This window comes from Girardinichthys multiradiatus, chromosome 2 (assembly GCF_021462225.1).
Source record: "Girardinichthys multiradiatus isolate DD_20200921_A chromosome 2, DD_fGirMul_XY1, whole genome shotgun sequence".
Taxonomy (NCBI): domain Eukaryota; kingdom Metazoa; phylum Chordata; class Actinopteri; order Cyprinodontiformes; family Goodeidae; genus Girardinichthys; species Girardinichthys multiradiatus.
The window spans coordinates 48,079,870-48,096,197 of NC_061795.1; the positions used below are offsets into that span (position 1 = coordinate 48,079,870).

A 16,328-nucleotide genomic window follows, 5' to 3' on the forward strand; every position below is an offset into this window, starting at 1 on the left:
AGCCCATACAATTCAAGGAAAACAGAGAGTGTTTTTATTGTCATAAAACAGGGCATGTCATTGCTAACTGTTTAGTTTTAAAACGAAAAACACAAACTTCTGTACAGTCCCAACCGAAAGGTGTAGGACTCATTAAGAGAAAACCAAACATTGTAAGAGCTAAAGTTGACTGCACACCTGATCCCTGCTTCAACCCTTTTCTGTCGGATGCACTAGTTTCGCTCCCTGGACAGCCTGAAGATCAGCGTTCTATTCGCATTCTGCGTGATACTGGAGGTTCTCAGTCCATTATTTTAGCTGACACATTACCATTTTCTGAACAGTCATCATGTGGATATAGTGCAATTCTACAGGGCGTAGAAATGAGTTATGTTCCTCGGCCTGTACATCTGGTACATTTAAAGTCCAAAATAATCTCAGGAATTTTCCCTATTGCTGTCTGCCCAGCACTACCTATCAAAGGTGTCACATTACTGTTAGGTAATGATATTGCTGACGGAAAGGTAACTCCTGCATTAGAGGTTTTAGATGTACCACAAAACTTGGGAACTAGAGATAAAAAGTAATCTCCCAAAGTGAACCCAACTGGTGTACTAACTCGTGCACAAAAACATAAGAAAAAGGCTAAAAGTGATGATGTGGATTTGTCTGACAGTTTGTTTATGTCAGTGTTCTCAGGTGGTGGAGAATCTGACTCTGTTACAGAGGCTTCTGCAATTCCGGATTTGACTGGTGGGGATGCATTACAGACCCCTGATAGTGCTTTGCCAATCACTCGTGCTCACCTGCGCACTTCTCAGAGGTCGGATCCAACGTTAAAACCCTATTTTGAAGGTGTGGTAGGTCCTGATGCGGCCAAAGAAGAAGGTGTATCTTTCTTTCTGGATGATGGAATTTTAATGCGTAGATGGTGTCCTGTTCTGCTTCCTGGTGCTGATTGGAACATAGTTTTACAGATTGTGGTTCCTTCCAGTTATCGACAGAATATTTTATCATTAGCACATGAAAGCAAATGGTCAGGACATTTGGGTGTTTCAAAAACATACCAACTGATTTTGAAACACTTTTACTGGCCTGGATTAAAAACAGATGTGGTTAAATTCTGCCGCAGTTGCCACATATGTCAGATGGCTGGAAAGCCTAACCAGACCATACAAAATGCTCCGCTCCCTCCAATTCCTGCAGTGAAAGAACCATTTGAACGCATCATTATGGATTGTGTGGGTCCTTTACCATGAACCAAATCTGGTAATCAGTTTTTACTTACCTTAATGTGCGCCTCCACCCGCTACCCTGAAGCCATTCCTCTCCGTAAAATCACTGCTAGTTCAATCATTAAAGCCATGACCAGATTCTTTTCTACATTTGGTCTTCCTAGAACTGTACAGACAGATCAAGGTATACATTTCAAATCGAAACTCTTTAGACAGGTTCTTAAAGAACTAGACATTAAACATGCTGTTTCTAGTGCATATCATTCGGAATCTCAGGGAGCTTTAGAACGTTGGCATCAGACTTTAAAGTCTATGCTGAAGAAATACTGCCTTGAGAATAAGAAAAGCTGGGATGAAGGTATCCCTTTTGTACTGTTTGCAGCTAGAGAATCCACTCAGGAATCATTAAGATTTAGCCCTGCAGAACTAGTGTTCGGTCATACTCTTCGCAGTCCACTAAAAAGTCTGAAAGAGAGACTTTTGAACTCTGACACTTCCGCTCAGGAAAACATTTTGAATTATGTTTGTAAGTTTCATGAGCGTTTGCATTTTTCCCGTGCAATTGCACAAGAGTTCCTTTGTGACTCTCAGAAATCAACAAAAAGACATTATGATCATTCTGCTGTTCTTCGTCACTTTCAGGTTGGCGACAAAGTTTTGGCATTACTGCCTATCCCTGGATCTGCTCTTGATGCCAAGTTCTCAGGTCCTTATGAGGTTAGTGATCAACTGAGTGAAACTGATTATGTGATAAACACTCCTGAAAGGAGGAGAAAAACCAGTGTGTCACATAAACATGCTAAAACCGTACTACATTCGAACAACTAACCCAGTTATGGACCAGAGAAAAATAAAACCCAGTGGCAGTGCAGCCATAATTGTGACAAATGATGTTAGCTCTGATGAAGATGGTTTAACTCTTCGCTCCAGTTTTCACCAAAGTCCTCGTTTGCCCAATTCTGAAATGTTGGAGTTTTCAAATAGTCTTACACATTTGCCTGAGAGCCAGCAATATGATATTTTATCACTGATGAGCAGTTTCCCATGTCTATTCAATGACATACCGACACGCACTACAGTACTTGAACATGACATTGATGTCGCTAATGCTAAACCCATTAAGCAGCATCCTTATAAAATAAATCCTGTTAAAAGAGCTCTAATGAACAGTGAGACAGAGTACATGTTGCAAAATGGATTTGCCAAACACAGTTCGAGTTCTTGGAGTTCTCCCTGCTTGCTTGAAATGAAACCCGATGGCACGCCACGTTTCATTACCGATTACCGCAAGGTAAATTCTGTTACAGTTACTGACTCATATCCACTTCCTCGCATTGAGGACTGTGTAGATAATGTGGGAAATGCTCAGTATGTAAGCAAGCTAGATTTATTAAAAGGATATTGGCAAGTACCCCTCACAAAGAGAGCTTCTGATATTTCTGCTTTTGTTACACCAGACAAATATTTACAATACAATGTGATGGCATTTGGGATGTGTAATGCCCCTGCAACCTTCCAAGGCCTAGTAAACATTGTTTTGTCTGGTTTGTCTAACTGCAGTGCATACTTGGATGATATAGTAGTATATACTTCTACCTGGACAGAACACATAACTGTTTTAAAACAAGTGTTCACTCGCCTTACTAAAGCTTCTTTAACCTTAAACCTCGCCAAATGTGACTTTGGGAAAGCCACAGTGACCTATCTTGGTAGACAGGTAGGCCAAGGACAAGTGCGACCTTTAAAAGAAAAAGTTTCTGCCATTACTTCGTTCCCTGTGCCTTGCACTAGAAAGGCTTTATGCCATTTTCTTGGTATGGCAAGTTATTATAGGAATTTCTGTCGCAACTTTTCCACTATTGTTCATCCTCTGACCGGTCTATTAAGTCCAAAAGTCAACTTTGTATGGACCCCAGAATGTCAACATGCTTTTGATAGCATTAAATCTCTGTTATGTCATGCTCCTGTACTCTCTGCCCCAGATACAGAAAGGCCCTTTAAACTTGAGGTCGATGCGAGTGCAGTGGGAGCTGGTGCTGTCCTCCTACAGGAAGGTAAAAATGGAACTGATCATCCCATTTGTTATTTTTCTAGGAAGTTTAACAGAAGCCAGCTTAACTATTCCATCATTGAGAAGGAAGCCTTGGCTTTGCTTTTGGCTTTACAACACTTTGAGGTATACCTTGGATCCTGTCCTTCTCCAATTGTGGTCTACACTGACCATAACCCACTTGTCTTCCTAGCCCGTATGTACAACCATAATCAAAGACTCATGCGTTGGGCTTTAATCATTCAAGACTTTAATCTGAACATTAGATACAAGAAGGGTTCAGCAAACATCTTGGCTGATGCTTTATCAAGACAAGAGTTATAAAAACAAGAGTTTGTTATTAAAATGGAGGTGAAGGGACGGACAGTGTGTTTCATATTTTTAGGCCGGGGGGGTGTTACGGCTGGTGGCCGTATGTGTGTGTTTTGTTTTGTACCATCGTCAACAGACTGGGCAGCCGATGTCGCTGAAAAGCACCGTTTTCCTCCGTGCTATCGGTACCGCTGTTTCTGATGGGATCGGATTTCTTCTTCGCTGGATACACTCTTCTTCGCTGTTCCTGACGGACTCGGATCTCCCTGCGCGCTCTGCACTCCTCCTGCTGGACGTCTCCGGGAGTTCATGTTGGACTATTCATTTCCTGGTTCTTCCTAATTCGCCGCCAATCATTAAAGGGACTACACTATATAAACTCTCTGCACCTGCCACTAAAGGCAGCTGTGATTTGGACTGAACCGCTCGCCACTTCTGACCTTGGTGTTGTAAAACTTTGAAGCTTTGTTATTTTTGTGTGCTCACCTGCTTGATGGTTAGCTTGACTCCATCTTGGCTCAGAGGAGTCTCTTTAAAGTTTGTTAAGCTTTATCTTGATTTGTTTGTTTGTTTGTTGTTAGCAGGGACGCTTTGATTTAGGAAACTGTTGAATTAGTTTGTCCCTCCTTTTGGGGGATTATTTTTAGTTAAATTACTGATTGTTGTGTATTTTGTTAAATTTATAGTCATTGTGTATTTTGGGTTTTACCTCTTATTTCTTTATTTTCATACAGTTTGTACTTCGTTAAGTACCCTCCTTTTGTTTGTTTTGTTAAAAATAACAGAAACTGAACTAAAAAGAAATAAATTACTCTTTCTTTCACAAAACCAATAACACCCGGTTTGAATGTTTACTTCCCCCTACCCCTAGACCGAGTGGGGTCGTAAAAGGGTCGGAGGGCATTTAACCCACTTCAGTCTTCAACCTCATGTGAAACACCCAGCTATCCTTCCCAAAGAAAGTCATTTGTCAAAACTTCTTATCAAGCATTATCATGAAAGAGTGCAACACCATGGACAGGGTATGACTGTCAATGAACTGCGAGCCAATGGTGTTTGGATTCTTGTATGCAGTAAAGCAGTATCTTCACATGTTTACAACTGCACAAGGTTCAGAAAGTATAGACACAGCACTGAAGAACAACGGATGGCAGACTTCCCACAAGAGCGTGCAGAGTTGACTACACCCTTTACTTACTGTGGGATGGACTGCTTTGGACCCATCTATATTAAGGAGGGAAGAAAGGAGCTAAAACGTAACGGACTTTTGCGGACATGCATGTGCTCCAGAGCCATACATATTCAGGTGCTCAGCGACTTAAGTACTGATGCCTTTATCAATGCTCTGCGCTCATTCATTGCATTGCGTGGAAGTGTCAGACAGCTTCGCTGTGATCAAGGCAGCAACTTTATGGGTGCAAGGCGTGTTTGCTGATGCTATGAAGGAGATGGTTTTAGAGAAACTCAAAAACTTTGGATGCAAGTTCATTATAAATTATTATTATCCATCTGCAAGTCATCAAGGTAGCCTTTGGGAGCAGCAAATACAAATGGTACGTAATGTCCTTTCACCCATCCTTGACCAGTCGGATAGAAGACTTGGCAGCAGTTCTTTAAGAACTTTCCTCTACGAGGTTATGACAATTGTAAACAGCAGGCCATTGACAAAAGAACATTTGCATAACCCATCTGGTCCAGAACCTTTGACACCTAATCACATCTTGACAATGAAGTCCATTATTATTGCTCCCCCACCTGCAAGGTTTATCAAGGAAGATCTGTACCTTGAAAAACGATGGCGCAGAGTACAGTTCCTAGCCAATAGGTTTTGGGCACGGTGGAAAGGAGAAAAGAAATGCAAAGGTCAATGATATTGTGCTACTTAAGGATGATTCTGCACTACGTAATCAGTGGAAAATGGCAAGAGTCACTGATGTGCATCCAGGGAAGGATGGACAAGTGAGAAGCATCAGGCTGTCGATCAGTGATTCAACTTTGGATAATAAGGGAAAGCGGACCACAAAACCTTCCTATCTTGAAAGGCCCATTCAGAAGACAGTAACTTTACTAGAAGCTGAAGGATAAATTATTTTCACACTTTCCTCCCCACTATTTGTTCTTTATTCTCAAATGTGATTTGTTATGCTTCATAACGGTTCGATTTCATGGAAAAATCACAAGTGATTGGTGGGAGTGTTACTGACAGTGAATTTCTAAATGCATTTCTGTGTATGTTTGCAACAAATATTTGTAATGCTCCTTTAAATTAACGTATTTGATACAGAACTCAGCGGAGCTGAAGTAATGTTCAGTCCAGACGTTTTAGAGTGTGACACAAGCAAGAAACGACCATGCTCAGCCCGGGTTTCTGTATCTCATCACCATCTTCATACAGAGCTTATGTGTTTAAAGGACTCGTGTCAAATATTATGTTTAAGTTATATGTTGAGTCAACTTTTTGATCTGCTCGTTGAGAAGTGTGAAGTGCAGCTCCGAAGTTGATCGTATTTCTCCCATTTGGTTACAGCAGGCAATGAAGTGTGTTCAAAGTGTCTCTGTAAATTTGAGTTTCCATGTAACGTAATGAAACAGACATTTTAGGTTTGTAAATTCAATATGTACTAGTCACGGTGTTATTGTGAGGTATGTTACAAGATGTCTAAATTCCCTGGATGTATAAGAAAGTAATTATTGGTTACTGTTTAGGAATTGTGATGTTCTAAATACAATTTTTGTTTATTAGTTCTCATGATGGCAACGCTGGATGATCCTGTTGGTGAGCTTGGAATAAACCATCTGTATATAAAGAACTTGTCCTCGTGCTGAATGACGGGAGCAACAATAACTAACTAACGTTTCCCATAATTAATTAATTTGTCGTCAGAAAACTATATTTTACATTCACTTGGTCCAAAACATTTAAGCATGAAAAGAAAAAAAGCTCAGATATTTTTTACAGCACTTTAACTTTTAAGTAATTATATCAACATTGACAGTTTTGTTAATACCCCTCCCTCCTATAATTTGGGTGATGTTTCTGAACAAGGACCCTATTTAAACCTTGTTTTATCTCCTTCCATTATGCCAGCCCACATGGATTCTCTGTGTTTGTGCAGACAGGGATGTGTATCCTTACCTGAACATTGCCATAATTTAATCTGTTTGTGTTTGCATACAGCTGGCTTTTGTCCTGTGCTGACTGAAGTGCCATTATTTAAAAATCCTCAGACCGAAGCGTTTTACAACGGCACTAAATAAGGCCACTGTTCACATTAACGCTAAAAACAGGCACAATGGATATATTATAGCTTCTTACTCAACCAAATCCATACAGTCAGTCATTCATTTTCTACCGCTTGTTCCATATTGGGTCGCGGGAAAGCTGGTGTCTATCTCCAGCAGTCTATGGGCGAGAAGGCGGGGTACACCCTGCACAGGTCACCAGTCCATCGCAGGGCAACACACAAACAACCATGCACACACTCATTCAAACACCTAAGGGCAATTTAGAGAGACCAATTAACCTAACAGGCACTGTGGGAGGAAGCCAGAGTACCTGGTGAGAACCCACACATGCACGGGGAGAACATGCAAACTCCATGCAGAAAGACCCCTGGTCGGGAATTGAACCCAGGGGCTTCTTGCTGCAAGGCAGCAGTGATACCAAATGTGCCACCGTGCAGCCCCAAATCCATTCAGCTCTGCTAAAATTAATTCGCCATTGTACAGCATCTGGTTCTCATATGTTGATCTTCACACAGAACACTGTGTCCAGCCATCATTGTGAGTCCTAATGGCATAAGAGGAATTATATCATAGTAGGGTGTGTCTCTCTGCATGTAAATGATAAGCAGTCTGGCTGCTTATCACGTGTGTGTGTGTGTGTGTTCTTGTACTTGTTGCTGAGTGAGAACCATTTTTCGTATTTTTATCGCAAAGTGAGGACATTTTGACAAAGTGAGGACATTTTCCTGGTCCTCACTTTTTCAAATTCCGTTCTTGGGACGGGTTAGGTTTAGGACTAGGGTATGAATTGAGTTATTGTTAAGGTTAGGGTTAGGTATTAACTAGTTAGGGTTAGGGTTAGTGTTAGGGTCAGGGTTAGGCACTAAAAACCAAGGAAAATGAATGGAAGTCAATGGAAGTAACCGAAAAGTCCTCATAAAGATAGTAAAACATGGATGTGTGTGTGTGTGTGTGTGTATGTGCGTGTGTGTGTGTGTGTGTGTGTGTGTGTGTGTGTGTGGCCCCGTATGGCTGGGTGTTCTGTTTGCAGTGTAGTCAAAGCAGCCCAGCAATTGATGCAATGAAGTCAAGGCTCGTGCTCACAGGTGGTTTATGGTTGGGCATGCTTTCTGCATCACACACAAACGAGACTCCTGCACAGTTTCCACACGCATGTATACAAAGTTCAGTGCTGCACAGCTGCTCCTAGGCAAACACCTTACTCTGTTTTACTTTAATTTAGTTTATTAGTTTATTAATATAGTGACGTGTTGAATTCCATGCATTGAAATATTTACTAGTGCATCTGCAGTGTAAAAAGGAATATAAATTACTTTATTTAAGTAATTCAACTCAAAAAGAGAATCATATTTACTATATAGATTAATTACAAACTTTTCAAGCATTAACTTTTACTTTTCACAATTGTCTTGCAGCTGATAAAAGTCTAAAATTAACCTGCTCAGAAAAATATTACATCAGCATTCCCTCAGTAAAACTGGTTAAATCACAAAAGGTTATTGCTGTGTCAGAGAATATTATTAAAGAAGTTCAGTGGAAGGAAAGTGTGCAGTAATAAAAAAGTGCAGTAGCAACAGGACTAAATAGAGCCTTGAGAAGAGTATGAAGCAAAGTCCATTAAAGAGTTTGTGGAAGATTCATAAGTTCCTGTTTTCTACCAATGCGGTTCGGAGTCCATTCCGGTTCCTGAACGTGATTTCGAAATGGTGATGCGTGTTTCCACTGACGAAAAGAGGTTCCAGGGTGCGAACTCTGGTTCAGCCACAGAATACTTTGTTTTTCTGCGGGATCAAAGCTGCAGAAAATAGAAGCAACAAGTACGTATGTTTGTAAAAACACACTAAACACACATTGCATAACTATTCATTTCCCTTTCACTCGCAGATGCTGAAAATATGCAAAAGAAAACATTGGACATACCATTGTTATTAATATAGTGGCAGGTGTCTTGTACGGAGTCTCCATCTCTTATTCCGTAGTAACTGAAGTTTATGGACACTCTCTTTTTGTATTAAAAGGAACATTGCGCGCAGCTCAACAAGCTCTTCTTTCTTGCTGTCACGTTTTGTAATGGGCACTGTTGGTGATTCATGCTTGGTTCCCAAAACTGGTGGAAACGTGTGTCAGTTCTCAACAAAACACCAAAGTTTTAAGGCATCCAAACGAAACCGGTTCAAGAACAAGAGTTCTATTGGTGGAAAAACACTAAAGATGTGGACTGAAGCTGGAATCAGAGCTTCAAGAGCCGCGCACACACAGAGACATCTCCAGGCTACAACTGGAGTACCGTCTTACCTGAACTAAGGAGAAAATCACTGTACTGTTGCTCAGTGAACCAAAATCCTCTTTTTAGATCAAAGTAAGTTTTGCATTTTATTTTTAGTGTTGATTTGAAGAGCCATGTCAGTTGCTGGTGTGGGTCCACTGGGTTTCAACAAGTCCAAAGTCCGGGCAGCTGTCAACCATTCAGTTTCCACCAAGACTTGGTACTGGCCCACAATGTCAGTGGTCACCTGCTTTTGTCAGCATGGTATCACTGTGATTGATTAGCCAACAAACTGGCCTGACCTAAACCCAATTGAGAATCTATGGGCGGTTGTCAGGAGGAAGATAAGAGACACCAGAACCAATGATGTAGACGAGCTGAAGGCTGCTGTTAAAGCAACATCCCAGCAGAACCAGAGGCTGATCTCCTCAATGCATTGATGCAGTAATTCATGCAAAAGGAGCCCAGACCAAGTTCTGAGTGCAGATATTGTACAGTACATCGGTATACTGTGCTGTATACCCATTTTTAACCCATATTTATGGGTTAAAATATTTTTTATTGGTAGTGTAACATCCTATTTTTTTCAAGAACTTTTGGATGAAGGCTGATTGTTGCAGGGTCCATTAAACACTTTTTTCATCCTTTCCTCCCTATTTTAACTCAGTCAGGAGGAATTTCACAATAAACTAAAAACAGTTGTGATTTTAGAGGAAACAAAATGCAATCCCTGGGAATGACGGTGGTGCAGGGGTAGAGTGTGCGACCCATGTGCTTGACGCAGCTGTTGTGGTTTGAGTCCTGGCCTGTTGACATTTGCTGCCTTCTTTCCTCTCTCTCTACACCCCATTTCCTGTCAGCTCACTTTCAAAAAATGAGAAAAAAAATCAAGGAAATAAACAAAAAAACATTAACAAGGCGTCCCATTGAAGCAGAGACCACTTCCATTCTCCTCCACGTCTCCTGCGCTTCCCTTCAGCTGGTTAGGCTGACCTGGCAGCGTAAACATGGACAATGTTTTTTTTCACTCCAGCCGTTTTATGACCACATTTACGATGTGAAGATCGCCCTCCTTATCTACTGGCAGTTGTCTGAGGGTAGCCACTTTTTTGCACCAATGCAATACAAATGTTAGTTTTGAACATAACTGCTCAAAGCATTATGACCGATGTAAACCATGAGAAAGGTTGTGTTGTGTTTCTACATATTAGCATGGAACCTTGTGCAGATATTGCTGCTCTCACAGCTTGTGTGTTTTTGCTCATGTGTCTATTCATGTGCAGTGTGAGTGATTATGTTATCGCACCACTCACACAGCAGCTTATATCTTTGGTTGTTTGCTTCCAGGACGGGGAGAGTTATGGGAGTGTCACATTTACAGCTAAGAGGAGCTGTGTATATCTGTCAAACGCATGTTTACTATATACTCTTTTTTGTGTGTTTGCATGGAATGAGTGAGATGGTTCCAAGTGGACCAGAGAGCAGCATTGTGCATAACTGTATCTCACCAGCATGTCTGATGCATTTTTCCCATAAATAAGCAGTGATGATAGAGCTACAAAAGCAGCCAGGATGGTCAATATCAGCCTCGACAGAAGCAGGGTGGACGGGACTTTGCAGCGTCTAACTCCAGTTCCCTTTTCAGGGTACGGAACTCAGGCAGAAGGCTGAACTGTTCCGTATGGATAAGACGTTCCTGCTCAGAGGTGTTTCCACTGTTGCATTTAACTCAAGAGACTCTGTTGTATGGAGTTAAATTTGTCTCAATATTATTCAATCAAACAAAAAACTAATCTCAATCAAAAAATATTAAGTTGTGATCAAAACTTTCAGAGTTTTTTCTTACGAAGAGAAAAAAGTTATTTGCAAAACATAAACTTTTATTTGTGCATATTAAAAATCTTTGGTTACGAGTCTCGCTTTTTTGGTTTTGACGCTCTCTGTTTTTGGTTGAACTCAACGAATTTTGAGTTCTGGAAACATGAACATCCTGGGCGGGGCCTAAAGACGAACGCTGTAAGACGTTTCCCTATTGGTTAGCCCTGACTAAAGCCGCAGACTCTGATCCCCCGCATCTCTGAACTTCTGCTCGAACTGCAGGGCTTGCAGCTTCGCTTCAATGAGGAGACATCAACTGTACAGAAGAAAACTGCGGTCAAGTGAGCCGAAAGTCAGAAATACGCGGTGACGTCAGCTGACACCGGCTCTCTCTTAAAGATTAGCGTCATACAAGGCGCATTACGGTAATGGAGCAGAAAGGACCCCGATCCTGGCAATGGTTGAGAAAATAAGAGGAAAACAGAAAAGTAACCTTCAGAACATTTATATTTACTTTCACATTCATGTTTTATGTAAAAGAATAAATATTTTATATTTTACTGTACAGTTTTGGAGAAATATCTTGTCAAAATATTTCAAAATGCTCAACCATTATATGCATTTGTCCCACTTTCAGGAATTTATTTCTCCAAAACCATGAGAGGTGACAACACAATCTCTTCAGATTATATTAGAGGGTCATCTATATTATAACCAGAATTAGTATTTCATAATTTCACTGTAGGTTTCTGGAGAAATACACAACTACCCCAACAAAGTACCACAAACGCTTCTTTTTGGTGAGGTCGATGAGATCCTGGGAAGTGGTCTGGACAGGTTAAAGTTCAAGAGCATCCAGATCTCCTCTGACCTCTCCTGGAAGAAGGTACAACAACAGCTCTTCTTCATCTCCTCAGCTGCTTACAGATGTCTACAGGGCCACGGTGGAAAGCACTCTGTGTCTCAGCATGACAGTGTGGTGAGGGAACTGCACAGGAGAGGAAGTATCACGGGTTGTGAGGACAACACAAAGGATTATGGGATGCCATCTGCCCGACATGGATTCTGTTTTATACTACACTTGGGGTAGTTGTGTATTTCTCCAAACCTTTACAGTAAAATTATGAAATACTAATTCTGGTTATAATATAGATGACCCTCTAATATAATCTGAAGAGATTGTGTTGTCACCTCTCATGGTTTTGGAGAAATAAATTCCTGAAAGTGGGACAAATGCATATAATGGTTGAGCATTTTGAGGTATTTTGACAAGATATTTCTCCAAAACTGTACAATAAATTATAAAATATTTATTCTTTTACATAAAACATGAATGTGAAAGTTGTAAAAATGTAATTAATATAAATGTTCTGTAGGTTACTTTTCTGTTTTCCTCTTATTTTCTCAACCATTGCCAGGATCTGGTCCTTTCTGCTCCATTACCGTAATGCACCTTGTATGCGCGATGCTAATCTATAAGAGAGAGCTGGTCGGCTGACGTCACCGCGTATTTCTGACTGTCGGCTCACTTAACCACAGTTTTCTTCTGTACAGTTGATGTCTCCTCATTGAAGCGACGCTGCAAGCCCTGCAGTTCGAGCAGAAGTTCAGAGATGCGGGGGATCAGAGTCTGCGGCTTTAGTCAGCGCTAACCAATAGGGAAACGTCTTACAGCGTTCGTCTTTAGGCCCCGCCCAGGATGTTCATGTTTCCAGAACTCAAAATTCGTTGAGTTCAACCAAAAACAGAGAGCGTCAAAACCAAAAAAGCGAGACCAAAGATTTTTGACATGCGCAAATAAAAGTTTATGTTTTGCAAATAACTTTTTTCTCTTCGTGAGAAAAAACTCTGAAAGTTTTGATCACAACTTAATATTTTTTGATTGAGATTAGTTTTTTTTGATTGAATATTATTTTTTTTATTGAGATTAGTTTTTTTTTATTGAGATTAGTTTTTTGTTTGATTGAATAATATTGAGACAAATTTAACTCCATACTGTTGGTGTCTTTACAACTGTTTCTCTAGCAGTGGATTAGTTTGCTGTAACTATTTAACTTATAGCATATGTTGTTTTTTGAAAGTAGACACAAGATTTAGAGATAATCTAGACACACAATATTGTTGTTTTTTGCAGGAACCTATAACAAAAGTGATCTTAAAGGTGTTGTCCGCGTGTTCGTGTAACCTCAAAACCTACATAGATGAACAGAAACACATCCTGTTTTTAGAACTTTAATGAGTTTGGATGAGAATAAGCCATTTGTAGGATTATTTTTGATCCATTTTGCTTTTGCACTGTGAGTTGAATAAACACTCATCCCTTACATATATGGGCTGTGATATCAGTAGGTGAAGTATATCCTTAGCTAGCACAAGGTTGGATTTGCAGGTCTTCTGGATTCTGTCTTGAACATCTACCAAAACTGTGTTGTTGGGTTTATATTTATGTCAAATATATAAAGTTGCTGTATTGCCCAGTTCTTAGGAAACATGATAAAAAATGATGTGAGTACATTTTCCCAAAAGACAACAATGATTTTCTATGTGCTAATCCCAATAGTGTTACTTTAAAAATGTACTTTGTTATAGTTTCTAGTTAGTAACTTGTTACCTGAGTGAAAATATTGTAAAAGTAACTAATTACCAGGGAAAGTAACCATTCTGTTACTTACAAAAAATAAAAATGAAGAGTTTAGTTCCTCTCTTAAGGTAATGCTAAAATGTTTGTTCAAATACTTTTTAAAAACCTAAATATCTGAGTCAATAAATAGACAATTAACAGAAGGAACTATGAACATGAAACACTAACTATACAAATGTTACTGTGTAATAATATGAAAACCAAATAACATTTGTAATCATATATAAAATCATGTCCATCAAAAGGCTGCAACTGGGAATCAAATAAGTATAAATTAAATTATGCTTGGCAAGTATTTTCTTCCACACAAAAGTAAACAGCTGAATGTAATGCTGAAAAGTAAGTGCACTGTATAACAAAACTAAGGTATAAAAATGTAAACAGGTTATAAAAAATGAGAACTCCATGTCACACAAGTGCTGTTCTCCCAGTAGAGGTCCTGTTTTAATTTCCTCTGCCTATCTTCAAATATAAAGCATTATCCATCCATCCATTCATCCACCCATCCATCCTTTATCCCTCATCAGAGAGCCTGTCCCTCTTAGTCTGAAGAGAAGCTTCTAAAGTGCTAAATAGTCTCTACTGGAGCACTTGATGGCATAGCTGCATTGTATCTGACATTTTCTTTAGTACTTATGCATTCAATGCGTCCACTCCATGTGATCCTGATTTCAAATAATCTGTGACTTAAATTCAAGCTTAGACTGCTTGGCACCCATTAGCCTCACCTGGGTCCTGGCTGTGCCTGCTAGCCTCAACACCTTTGTTCTTGACCACTAGTTATGTTGAAGCATGTGACATTGAGGTTCAAACTGCTTACAACTGATGCAAAGAAAACCTTTGCTTCGGGGCATAGACCGCATTGCACGCAGTGACACTTGTCTTTTATCTCTTTGAGAAAATAAAAGCGTCTGTTCCTCCACCTAAAAAATGAACTTTCTGTTATCTGGACTCCCCGTGACTGTGTCCCTGTCTTCCTGTTCGATTTTCCTTGCTCAGTGTTTATGTGTGAACCCTGCCCAAGTTGTCCTCTGATTGGTTGTCCTGCCTTTTGTACTCTTCCTCAGCCAATCAGCAGTATTCATGCGATTGTTTTCACTGCCTTAGCTCCCGGTCGAATGAAAACAGCTTTTCCTCTCAGTTGTTGAAATATAGTGAGATGCCCACACTGCATTATTAAGTAACCATAACGACGTTGTAGCGATGGAAAAAGGTAATAGTTAGATTACCTGTTTCTGAAAGAAGTAACACTGTTAGTAACGCTGTTTATTTTACCGTTATTCCCATCACTAATGATTATTTAGCTATGACCTCTTTATTAATTTTATAATGTAGCTTCACAGTCGCAATATGAGAAAAATAAAGGAGAATAAATCATGTGTAATAAATAATAATAATAATAAAGAATTTCAATTTCCAGAGATCAGTGTCAGCACAAAGACACTAATGATTCTGTCAGAGCCGTGAAAACACCTGATGGCTTACCGGCAGCCGTCACCTGCTCTACACACCTTTAAGGCACACACTGGGCTGTGTCATTAAGTCATCATGCAACACGCAGCTGTAGAGCTCTGATTTCAAAATGTGGCAAGCGCAGTAAGTAGAGTCAGCTCTAAAAACTACTTACAGAGTAACAATCTCTGTTATCCTCACCTTATTTTATTTTAGCGGGAGATGTCAGCTGTGAACTTGTTGTTCAGGTCCAGTTTTTTTAATTATTTATTTTAATTATCTTATTCACATTTTCAGCTTCTTGGCCATCTTTTAGTTTTTATTCATTTTACACTGAATTTTGTATTTTCTCTTTGATAACTTTTTATCTTACTTACACATTTTATTGGGAAAATACGTTTTATACTTTGCATCTTTTTCATTCTCTGTTCTGTGGGACCATCTTTCGTTTCTGCCTTATATTCTTCATCCTGCCATCATCAGGGTTCACCTTTAGGTTTATTTATTTGTTTTGCTTTACAAGACCAGTTCACCTCATGTTCTGCAAGTGTTAGAATCTTAATATAACCAGTCCATTGATTGTACATGGATGCATGGGATGAGATCTGGGCCTTAAGCTCAGAATGTTGCTCTTTTTTTATGTTGAAAAAGGCTGGTTCGTTGCAGCAAGCGATATATTCATGGAAACTGGAGCAAAGGGTGAGATAATGCTTTGTCTAGACAGTCAGAAGTCATTTCACTAACCAGCAATCTGGACCAATGCCTTCCAGTCTGGTTGACGCTCGGATGTCCAGTAAAAGAGACGGGATCATCAGAGTATTTCTTTTGGTGTCAGTAGCCATTAAGCCTCAAGAAGTTGTCCAAATATATCTAAGCCTGGAGACATTGAACAGACAGACTAAAGTATGCAGTCTCCCAGGTGATGGCTGGCGTTCCCATGTTCAGTCTCTTAACCCTGACACTTTTTTTGTCAAACTGAACATAGAATTGTTCCTCCGGTGGTTGGGAAATAGCTGAAGGCTTTAACAGTTTGGCTGAAGCACCACATGTATTATTTTTAAACTGTAAATTGCACAAATCTTCAGGATATTTTGTGCATTTTTATTGCTTTATTTCTGTCAAACGAGGGGCCACTTTCCATATTTAGTGGTGTCCAAAGCTGTTCTCAGTGTTGTCTCTTGGTTAGGACCGTAATACGGACGAGTTTAATAAAAGATGGCTAGCATCCAAGTACCAAGCATCACTCAAGGCCTGCCTCTTCAAGCTTTGTTCTCCACCCCTCCCTCTCAGTCCATCCCTCACCCTTACAGTCCACACTGAATGGCCCTG

The 16,328-nt window shown here is 40.0% G+C and overlaps 1 protein-coding gene across 3 annotated transcripts in view; it reads left to right on the plus strand.

Annotated features, from left to right (window-relative positions):
* Positions 1-16,328, plus strand: part of hipk2 (homeodomain interacting protein kinase 2) — a 123,875-nt gene that overhangs the window by 21,041 nt on the left and 86,506 nt on the right. The gene's annotated exons all lie outside the window — the stretch shown is intronic.